The sequence below is a fragment of the Heterodontus francisci genome, chromosome 6 (genome assembly GCF_036365525.1).
Source record: "Heterodontus francisci isolate sHetFra1 chromosome 6, sHetFra1.hap1, whole genome shotgun sequence".
Lineage (NCBI taxonomy): Eukaryota > Metazoa > Chordata > Chondrichthyes > Heterodontiformes > Heterodontidae > Heterodontus > Heterodontus francisci.
Window position 1 is genome coordinate 48,989,595 of NC_090376.1, and position 10,948 is coordinate 49,000,542.

General features: G+C 45.2%; 1 protein-coding gene across 1 annotated transcript in view; it reads left to right on the forward strand.

The window, feature by feature from the left end:
* Positions 1-10,948, forward strand: part of sacs (sacsin molecular chaperone) — a 145,658-nt gene that overhangs the window by 120,291 nt on the left and 14,419 nt on the right. The window lies entirely within an intron of this gene.

Consider the following 10,948-nt stretch of genomic DNA (forward strand, 5'->3'; position numbering starts at 1 on the left):
ACTGCTACGTGTCAGAGTGTGGAGTCCACAAACAGCTTCTGTTGGTGTTCTACTACATAGCATTGACACTCTCCAGTCAACCATAGACTGTATGGTCACCTCAATGGGAACTGCAGGTGGGTTGTTCCTGCACCAGTAATGGCACCTCTCAGGGTTGCTCATGCTGGAATATGCAGGTTCTAGGCTAATAAAGATAATCTGCCACTGCACCTTTAGTCTTTACATCAAAAATGAGGGTTCTAGATGCAGAGATAAACATTTACAAGTTTATTGAAAATGACATGAACATACTCAAATTCTTTAGGTTTAGTATAAAATGGAGTTCTTTACAAACTCATATGAGATCTTGGGCAGGCTGGGAAGCCACATAGATGGGGCCTTCAGCTGGATCATAGTTCTCCTACTGCCTACTCACTTGCAAATCCGTTGAAGTGGTTGTAGTAGGCTTGTTAGAGGTTGGAGCCCTCCCCCTTCCTTGCTATGGTCAGACTCATCAGTGTCATCTCCTTCAGGATGATGATGGTCCTCATCCAATGGTGGATCACTTTGTTGTCTCTTTTGCAGAGCAAAGTTATGCAGCATGAAGTAAACGGCAATCTTATATTATCCAGGCTGCATTGCAAGAAGCCACCAGACCCATCCAAAGAACAGAATTGTTGTTTGACGACTCCAGTGGTTTTCTCAATGAGGGCTCTATTTGACTGTAGATTTGATTGCCCTTGCAGTTTGGCCACGAAGTTTAGGTTCTTGAGAGGAATCATGAACCGCTTGTACAGGGGATAGCTGTTGTCCTCAAGCAGCCAGCCATCGACTGCAACAGGACTTAGGTAGGCTAGCAGAATGGCCAGACAAGTGGCAGATGGAATTTATTACAGAGAAATATGAGTTGATGCATTTTGGCAGAATGGATAGGGAGAGGCAATATAGAGTTAATGGCACAGTTCTAAAGAGTATGCTGGGACAGAGGGACCTTGGGGTCCATGTGCACAGATCTTTGAAGTTAGCAGGACATATTTAGAAAGTAGTTCACAACACATATGAGATCTTGGGCTTCATAAATAGAGGTATTGAGTACATCAGTAGAGACGTTACGCTGAACCTCTATACAGCTCTGATTAGGCCAGAGCTGGAGTATTGCTTCCAATTCTGGTCACCACACTTTTGGAAGAATGTGTGGGTCCTTGACAGGGTGCAGAGGAGATTTACCAGAAAGGTTCCAGGGATGAGAAATTTTAGCTACAATGTTAGGTTAGAGAAGCTGGTGTGGTTCTCCTTGGAGCAAAGGAGTTTGCAGAGAGCTTGATAGAGGTGTACAAGATTATGACAAGTTCAGAGAAAGTACACAAAGAAAAACGATTCCCATTAGCTGATGGTACAAGGACTAGGGGACACAGATTGAAGGTTTTGGGCAAGAGGTGCAGGGGGGTTGTGAGGAAGAACTTTTTCACGCATGGAACTCACTGCCTGTGGGGTTGGTGGATGCAGAGATGATTAATGATTTCAAGAGGAAATTGGATGGCCACTTGAAGGAAATAAACTTGCAGGGCTACAGGAATAGAATGGGGGTGTGGGACTGACTGGATTGCTCTACAGAGAGCCAGCATGGAATTGATGGGCCGAATGGTGTCCTTCTGTGCCATAATAACTCAATGAATCTCACTTGCTGTCTAGAGTTCAGGCATAAACGGTGTGGCAGTGAGATGAAAATCACCCCCAAATTATTCTTCATCTTTAAGATTGATTTGAAAAGATGAAATTCCAATGATCAGTTATCCATTTGTAATATTGAAATCTATTTAAAGAGCTATGTTTGTATTAGTCAGATACCATCTGTGCTTATAAGCTATAAGCTTTCTATTGAGCCAAACCATCTTTCTTAGAACTTGCACTTTATGCATCAATCTGTAAGTGGCCCAAGTGCTCTTTCTCCAACACCCCAAATTGCTACTGATTATCAAATTTTCACAAAATGAATACAAGATTGTAGAAAAGATGCATCTATTTTGTTAAATTGCTTTAACTTAGTGTAGAGCAGTGGTTCTCAGATTTTTTCGTCCATGGACCACCTACCAGTTCTACCCCACCCGCTTTCATTTGCCATCGCAAATAACTCATCAGAATTATTGGGAAGAATAACACTGCTTTTGATGAGACACCAATGAAGTGATGTCTGGTTCCAAACTGGAAAGCTGCAGTCTCATGCCACGCTTCGTGTTCAGCTGGTTCCTCCTCTTTCTTTTCATGTCCCACAAGTGTTGAAAATCTGATCTTGCAGTTGTATGTTGGATCAGTAACAAAAATTTTGCTTATAAAAACTACATTGTTGTTGCTCGCGCTATGATGACTTGTGCCGCACACACAGGAGCTGGTCTGGTGGTGTGACGTCCCATTCGTGGTGGGGATGAGGGTTCTGCTGTTGCACATCAGTGACTTGCATTTTGGACCAGCCTGCAGACCACTTGGAGGATCCTCACGGACCAAACATTCTGCACCATCTTAGGATAATTCAAACCATGGAAATCATTCCAGACTCTCTAAGATACATGTCTTGACTGTGCTTCACTTTGTCCTTCACTTGACTTCAACACAAAATGGTTTTGCCAGACAGATGACTGCATAGCATTGGACCCAGTCTTCAGCTCGTATTCTCACAAAGCTAGGTTTCTACTTATTTTTGTCCATCCCACCACAAATATTGCAGGTAAAAGGCTGCGTAGGGGACAGTTAGCTTAGATGCCTGGAGTGTATTGCAGAATAACGTCATTAGTGTGAGTTCAATCCCTGTACCAGATGAGGTGGTTCTTGGGGCCTGCCTCCTGGCCTTTCCCCATAGTGATATCATGGCAGAAGCCGTGATTAACAACTCTCAGACAACGAGGATGCTACATCAAGAGAGAGAGAAAAGGCTGTGCAGCTTTTTTCTTCTAGTCGCTAATGCTCATGTTAGCAACAGGAGCTAAATATAATGGTTAATATTGAGAAATATAAAATAAGACAAATTGGTGCTTAAAATAGTAAGTATTTATGACACTGTATATATTCTATTCTATTAGCTCAGTTGGCTAGCGTGAAACGTAGAAAGACACCAACAGCACGGGTTCAATCCCCATACCGGCCGTGGTAGTTCATGGAGGCCTGCCTCTTCGCCTTGCCCCAGGCTTAAGAAGTGGTGACCCTCAAGCTATACATCAGCAACTGTCTCTCTCTAATGGGAGAGATGCCTATGGTCCTTTGGGACTATGACTAAGCAAGTCATATATTATATATCCAGTATTTTAAAAGTGACGTATTTTGAGGATTTTACTGTGATTTCTTGAAGGTGAAACAATGAAACTCACCAGAGTCCAATGCCAGCTACATTTTTACTGTTCATGTGGAGCTGATGAGACATTTGACTCCAGAAACGTTAATAATTATGCAATGGGTGGAATTTTATATGGCCTTATAAGGTGGGTATTGTGGCGTGGGGGGGTGGGGGGGGCGCGGATGAAGAATCACGTAGGAACTGTCCGCTCAGAAATCAGGTGTTGTGATGTCAGTTCTGGATTTTGTCAGCAGTGGGAAAACAGCATGGTGGCATTGACCTCCCCCTGGCACAGTGGGAAGCTTTTTTTAAATTGCTGAACTGCTTTTTAAATGCATTTAAATATAATTATTTCTGATGTAATGATTGGCCCTAGATTTTGTGAATGGCAAGTGGCACTCATGTGCCTTCGGGTTCACAACCAAGAGGCCACAATGCCGTGATGGGGGGTGGGGGGAGCCTAAGCATTTGCCGTGTAGGGTAAGAGTGGGGTTCGAGGCCATTATCGCACTGTGTTGCTGTGGGCTCTGCAAGGGGGCTCAGGGTCTCGGTGGCTCTGCAAGGGGGTTTGTGGTATTGGGGGCTTTGCCAGGGGATTCAGGGTCTCAGGGGCTGTGCAAGGGGGTTCAGGGTCTCAGGGGCTCTGTAAAGGAGTTCAGTTCTCGGGAACTCTGCAAGGGGACTCAGCACTCGGGGGCTCTGCAAGGCAGTTTGTGGTCTGGGGGGCTCTGCAAGGCGGTTCATGGTCTTGGGAGTTTTACAAGGGGACTCAGAATCTTGGGGGCTCTGCAAGGGGCTATAGGGCCCCAGGGGCTCTGCAAAGGGTACAGGGTCCTGGAGGCTCTGCAAGCAGTTACAGGATCCCGGGGGTTTAGTAAGGGTCTGGTGTGGGTTTGCAGCAGTGTATTAGGTTACCAAATAGCTGTATGATATGTTTGGTCACCCATACTGCTGGAACTGAGGGTGGGCCATCAGCAAAGTTGGACCTTTAAATATGGCACCAGCACCTGCTCCAGAGTCATTAGACACTGAAATCAGCAACTTGCTTCCTGCCCCCTCCACATGATTGGGGGAGACCTGCACTGCCATTATGCAGAATGACCTCCCACGACGTGATCCCGGTAGAGCGGTCACCCACGTGACAGAATGGAAACAGCACCCATTTCTGGGCCCGCCGCCGGGTCCAGCAGTGAGGTTGTTAAATTCAGCCCATGTGTGCAATGCAACTGGCCCCTTTCAGGCATACATACATATTTGAACTTATAAAAGCCCAAGGAAATTAAACTGACACCACACAAAGCATTGATAAGATCTCATTTGGACAGTCGTATCTAGGATTGTTCAGTGCACTTAAGAAATGAAATAAAGACAATGGAAAAAGTTCAGAGGAAGGTAACAATGTAGTATAAAACCTTAGATTAACACAATATTAAGAGAAGCTAATAAGGTTGAATTTATTCTCATGGAGCTCACGTGGAGGGAATTATCATAGCTTCTAAAGCCATGAAGGGAGTTGTTGTGCTAAAGGATTCTTACTGTTCAGTCAGAAACGCTATTGATCACAACCATGTTTTCCAATCTTCAGCAACTTAGTTTGCATCATTTTTGAGTAAGTTCATTGGCTCCATGTTCACAGATCTTTGTAGCAATTCATAACTCATCTATAATTAATAACTCACAAACTGTATCAGAAGTATAGTGTGTATATGGAAGCACACAGCGATGGTAATAGGTGAGTTGAGTTTGTCAGTGTTTGGCAAAATACTTGGATATATTTACAGGAGCACCTCAAGTGGCCATTGCAGAGCCTGACTCTTTCTCCAGTGTAACATAAGCTGAAATTATATGTTATTAACATGAATATCACATTTTTCTCTTTCCTTTAGCAAAAATTGTTGAATTTCCACAGAACTATTAAGTTTAATTTTTGTAGGATCATAGGAAATAGGAGAATGAGTAGGCCATTCGGTCTGTCGAGCCTGCTCCGCCATTCAAGCAGATCATAGCTGATCATCTACCTCTGCGCCATTTTTTCCCACTATCCCCATATCCCTTGATGTCGTTAGTATTCAGAAATCTATCAATTTCTGGCTTGAACGTGCTCAATGATTGAGCTTACACAGCCCTCTGGGGTAGGGAATTCCACAGCCCTCTGGGGTAGAGAATTCCACAGATTCACCACCCTCTGAGTAAAGAATTCCTCCTCATTTCAGTCTTAAGTGGCCTGCACCTCCAGCCAGAGGAAACATCCTATCCACATCTATCCTGTCATGCCCTGTAAGAATTTCTTAAGTTTCAATGAGATCACCTCTCATTAGATTAGATTAGATTAGATTAGATTAGAGATACAGCACTGAAACAGGCCCTTCGGCCCACCATTCTTTGAAACTCTAGCGAATACAGGCCCAGTTTCTGTAATCTCTCCACATAAGACCATCCCGCCATCCCAGCGATTAGTCTGGTGAATCTCCATTACACTCCCTCTATGGCCTTCCTTAGATAAGGAGACCAAAACTGTACACAATACTCCAGCTGCAGTCTCACCAAGGCTTTATACAATTGAAGCAATACATCTTTACTCTGGTACTCAAATCCCATTGCAATGAAGGCCAACATACCATTTGCCTTCTTAGTTGCTTGCTGCACCTGCATACTAGCTTTATTGACTCATCAACAAGGACACCCAGGTCTCTTTAAACATCAACTCTTCCCAATCTCTCACCATTTAAGAAATACTCTGCCTTTCTGTTTTTTCTACGAAAGTGGATCACTTTGCATTTATTCACATTATATTCCATCTGCCATGTTCTTGCCCATTCACTTAGCCTGCTCAAATTCCCTTGAAGCCTCTTTGCATCCTGCTCACAACTTACATTCCCTCCAGTTTTGTGTCATCTGCAAATTTGGAAATATTACAATTGGTCCCCATATCCAAATAATTTATATAGATTGTAAACAGCTGTGGGCCAAGCACTGATCCTTGCAGTACCCCACTAGGAACACCTGCCATCCTGAGAATAACCCATTTATTCCCACTCTCTGCTTTCTGTTTGTTAACCAATTCTCAATCCATTGCAGTATATTACCCCCAATCACAAGTGCTCTAATTCTGTTTACTAACCTCTTGTGTGGGACATTGTCAAAAGCCTTCTGAAAATCCAAATACACTACATCCACTGGTTCTCAAAGAAGAAGAACAAAGAAAATTACAGCACAGGAACAGGCCCTTCGGCCCTCCAAGCCTGCGCCGATCCAGATCCTCTATCTAAACATGTCGCCTATTTTCTAAGGGTCTTTATCTCTTTGCTTCCTGCCCATTCATGTATCTGTCTAGATACATCTTAAAAGACGCTATCGTGTTCGCATCTACCACCTCCGCTGGCAACGCGTTCCAGGCACCCACCACCCTCTGCGTAAAGAACTTTCCACGCATATCCCCCCTAAACTTTTCCCCTCTCACTTTGAACTCGTGACCCCTAGTAATTGAATCCCCCACTCTGGGAAAAAGCTTCTTGCTATCCACCCTGTCTATACCTCTCATGATTTTGTACACCTCAATCAGGTCCCCCCTCAACCTCCGTCTTTCTAATGAAAATAATCCTAATCTGCTCAACCTCTCTTCATAGCTAGCGCCCTCAATACCAGGCAACATCCTGGTGAACCTCCTCTGCACCCTCTCCAAAGCATCTACATCCTTTTGGTAATGTGACGACCAGAACTGCACGCAGTATTCCAAATGTGGCCGAACCAAAGTCCTATACAACTGTAACATGACCTGCCAACCCTTGTACTCAATACCCCGTCCGATGAAAGAAAGCATGCCGTATGCCTTCTTGACCACTCTCTTGACCTGCGTTGCCACCTTCAGGGAACAATGGACCTGAACACCCAAATCTCTCTGTACATCAATTTTCCCCAGGACTTTTCCATTTACTGTATAGTTCACTCTTGAATTGGATCTTCCAAAATGCATCACCTCGCATTTGCCCTGATTGAATTCCATCTGCCCAACTCTCCAATGTATTTATATTCTGCTGTATTCTCTGACAGTCCCCTTCACTATCTGCTACTCCACCAATCTTAGTGTCGTCTGCAAACTTGCTAATCAGAGCACCTATACTTTCCTCCAAATCATTTATGTATATCACAAACAACAGTGGTCCCAGCACGGATCCCTGTGGAACACCACTGGTCACACGTCTCCATTTTGAGAAACTCCCTTCCACTGCTACTCTCTGTCTCCTGTTGCCCAGCCAGTTCTTTATCCATCTAGCTAGTACACCCTGGACCCCATGCGACTTCACTTTCTCCATCAGCCTACCATGGGGAACCTTATCAAACGCCTTACTGAAGTCCATGTATATGACATCTACAGCCCTTCCCTCATCAATCAACTTTGTCACTTCCTCAAAGAATTCTATTAAGTTGGTAAGACATGACCTTCCCTGCACAAAACCATGTTGCCTATCACTGATAAGCCCATTTTCTTCCAAATGGGAATAGATCCTATCCCTCAGTATCTTCTCCAGCAGCTTCCCTACCACTGACGTCAGGCTCACCGGTCTATAATTACCTGGATTTTCCCTGCTACCCTTCTGAAACAAGGGGACAACATTAGCAATTCTCCAGTCCTCCGGGACCTCACCCGTGTTTAAGGATGCTGCAAAGATATCTGTTAAGGCCCCAGCTATTTCCTCTCTCGCTTCCCTCAGTAACCTGGGATAGATCCCATCCGGACCTGGGGACTTGTCCACCTTAATGCCTTTTAGAATACCCAACACTTCCTCCCTCCTTATGCCGACTTGACCTAGAGTAATCAAACATCTGTCCCTAACCTCAACATCCGTCATGTCCCTCTCCTCGGTGAATACCGATGCAAAGTACTCGTTTAGAATCTCACCCATTTTCTCTGACTCCAAGCATAACATTCCTCCTTTGTCCTTTAGTGGGCCAATCCTTTCTCTAGTTACCCTCTTGCTCCTTATATATGAATAAAAGGCTTTGGGATTTTCCTGAACCCTGTTTGCTAAAGCTATTTCATGACCCCTTTTAGCCCTCTTAATTCCTCGTTTCAGATTGGTCCTACATTCCCAATATTCTTTCAAAGCTTCGTCTTTCTTCAGCCTCCTAGACCTTATGTATGCTTCCTTTTTCCTCTGAGCTAGTCTCACAATTTCACCTGTCATCCATGGTTCCCTAATCTTGCCATTTCTATCCCTCATTTTCACAGGAACATGTCTCTCCTGCACGCTAATCAACCTCTCTTTAAAAGCCTCCCACATATCACATGTGGATTTACCTTCAAACAGCTGCTCCCAATCTACATTCCCCAGCTCCTGCCGAATTTTGGTATAGCTGGCCTTCCCCCAATTTAGCACTCTTCCTTTGGGACCGCTCTCGTCTTTGTCCATGAGTATTCTAAAACTTACGGAATTGTGATCACTATTCCCAAAGTAGTCCCCTACTGAAACTTCAACCACCTGGCCGGGCTCATTCCCCAACACCAGGTCCCGTATGGCCCCTTCCCGAGTTGGACTATTTACATACTGCTCTAGAAAACCCTCCTGGATGCTCCTGACAAATTCTGCTCCATCTAGACCTCTAACACTAAGTGAATCCCAGTCAATGTTGGGAAAATTAAAATCTCCTATCACCACCACCCTGTTGCTCCTACATCTCTCCATAATCTGTTTACATATTTGTACCTCTATCTCACGCTCGCTGTTGGGACGCCTGTAGTACAGCCCCAACATTGTTACTGCACCCTTCCTATTTCTGAGTTCTGCCCATATTGCCTAACTGCTCGAGTCCTCCATAGTGCCCTCCTTCAGCACAGCTGTGATATCCTCTTTGACCAGTACTGCAACTCCTCCACCCCTTTTACCTCCCTCTCTATCCCGCCTGAAGCATCGCTATCCTGGGATATTTAGTTGCCAATCATGCCCTTCCCTCAACCAAGTCTCAGTAATAGCAATAACATCATACTCCCAGGTACTAATCCAGGCCCTAAGTTCATCTGCCTTACCTACTACACTTCTTGCATTAAAACAAATGCACCTCAGACCACCAGTCCCTTTGCGTTCATCATATGCTCCCTGTCTACTCTTTCCCTTAGTCAAGCTGACTTCATTATCTAGTTCCTTACAGGCTTTAGTTACTACCTCCTTACTGTCCACTGACCTCATTTGGTTCCCATCCCCCTGCCACATTAGTTTAAACCCTCCCCAACAGCGTTAGCAAAAGCACCCCCAAGGACATTGGTTCCAGTCCGGCCCAGGTGTAGACCGTCCAATTTGTAATAGTCCCACCTCCCCCAGAACCGGTCCCAATGTCCCAAAAATCTGAACCCCTCCCTCCTGCACCATCTCTCAAGCCACGCATTCATCCTGACTATTCTTTCATTTCTACTCTGACTATCACGTGGCACTGGTAGCAATCCTGAGATGACTACCTCTGAGGTCCTACTTTTTAACTTGGCTCCTAACTCCCTAAATTCTGCTTGTAGGACCTCATCCCATTTTTTACCTATATCGTTGGTGCCTATGTGCACAACGACAACTGGCTGTTCACCCTCCCCTTTCAGAATGTTCTGCAGCCGATCTGAGACATCCCTGACCCGTGCACCTGGGAGGCAACACACCATTCGGGAGTCTCGTTTTCGACCACAGAAACGCCTATCTACTCCCCTTACAATCGAATCCCCGATGACTATAGCCCTTCCACTCTTTTTCCCGCCCTTCCGAACAGCAGACCCAGCCACGGTGCCATGAACCTGGCTACTGCTGCCTTCCCCTGGTGAGCCATCTCCCTCAACAGTATCCAAAACGGTATACCTGTTTTGGAGGGAGATGACCGCAGGGGACACCTGTGCTGCCTTCCTGCTCTTTCTCTGCCTTTTGGTCACCATTCCCTTTCACCCTCAGCAATCCTAATCTGCGGTGTGACCAATTCGCTAAACGTGCTATCCACGACCTCCTCAGCATCGCGGATGCTCCAAAGTGAGTCCATCCGCAGCTCCAGAGCCGTCATGCAGTCTAACGAGCTGCAGCTGGACACACTTCCAGCACGTGAAGGAGTCAGGGACATCAGCCGTGTCCCTGAGCTCCCACATTGAGCAAGAGGAGCATAACACGGGTCTGAGATCTCCTGCCATTTTCAATCTTAAGCTTAAGTTAGTCTTAACTTAGATAAACGAAAAAGGAACGAAAAGTTTTCACCAATCACACGAAAAATAAATAAATAGAAAAAGCCTTACCTTATCTGCACACCACCGAGTCCTTTTTTTTTGGTTAGAGGAGGAGGGCGGGTGGGAGACACTACAGGTGTAGTGTCTCGGGTTCAACCGCTGCCCAAATATATAGGACTTACTTACCCAGCTGCCACCTCGCTCTCCCTGTCGCCGCTTCAAAAAGAAACCGCCAAAACAAAAAGGTAAGTTTATATAAGTTGTAAACTCACTTACCCAGCTGCCACCTCGCTCTCCCTGTCGCCGCTGCAAAAAGAAACCGCCAATGCTACAAGTAGCATTCTCAAAGCACTCCAACAGGTTTGTTAAATATGATTTCCCTTTCACAAATCCATGTTGTCTCTGCCCAATCATATCATTATTTTCCAAGTGTCCAGTTATCTCATCCTTGATAATAG